General features: G+C 41.9%; 1 protein-coding gene across 2 annotated transcripts in view; it reads right to left on the reverse strand.

The window, feature by feature from the left end:
* LOC106882672 (ER membrane protein complex subunit 2) overlaps window positions 1-844 on the reverse strand; it is a 42,292-nt gene that overhangs the window by 22,292 nt on the left and 19,156 nt on the right. The window lies entirely within an intron of this gene.

Consider the following 844-nt stretch of genomic DNA (forward strand, 5'->3'; position numbering starts at 1 on the left):
GATACGAAGAAAACAAGGACAGGTCATTCGGAGTTTTCTTTCATCTGTCGAGATCCAGATTATCCTTGCAATTTCGGCTGGTTATTCTCGATATTGCTCCAACCTGGCCAGCCCCAAGGAAAAACTAAGCTAAGAGCATTAGATTCCTTGGAAGAAAGCAGCGAATGTATACAAAAACAAGGACGGAAAAAAACGAACAATGTTACACAAATACAATAGGAATAATAAAACAGGACATAACAACACACGTCTTTCGACTAAGGACGAATTAAATTAGGCTAACGTTGTGGAAATAAAGCCTTATGACATCCATTGTCCTCATGCTATAGGTCTGTTTAAACAGAATAACTGACCTAAGATTACAACAATTGATTTATCTGTTTGTGCAAAAGTATGTTGTATGAAGCATGTGTAATACATGTGAAGCTACACGATAGTAAAACATGGGCAATGAAAGTAAGAGATTTGAGAAGACTAGAAAGAAATAAGGCAAACATGATATATCAGATGTGTAATGTTGTTGTTGTTGGCTCTCCATCACTTCCGACGACGAGGGTTCCAGTTGATCCAATCAACGGAACAGCCTGCTCGTGAAATTAACGTGCAAGTGGCTGGGCACTCCACAGACACGTGTACCCTTAACGTAGTTCTCGGGGATATTCAGCGTGACACAGTGTGACAAGGCTGGCCCTTTGAAATACAGGTACAATAGAAACAGGAAGAGGAAGAAAGAGTGAGAGGAAGTTGTGGTGGATGAGTACAGCAGGGTTTGCCACCATCCCCTGCCGGAGCCTCGTGGAGCTTTAGGTGTTTTCGCTCAATAAACACTCACAACACCCGGTCT

This window comes from Octopus bimaculoides, chromosome 3 (assembly GCF_001194135.2).
Source record: "Octopus bimaculoides isolate UCB-OBI-ISO-001 chromosome 3, ASM119413v2, whole genome shotgun sequence".
NCBI classification, from domain to species: Eukaryota; Metazoa; Mollusca; class Cephalopoda; order Octopoda; family Octopodidae; genus Octopus; species Octopus bimaculoides.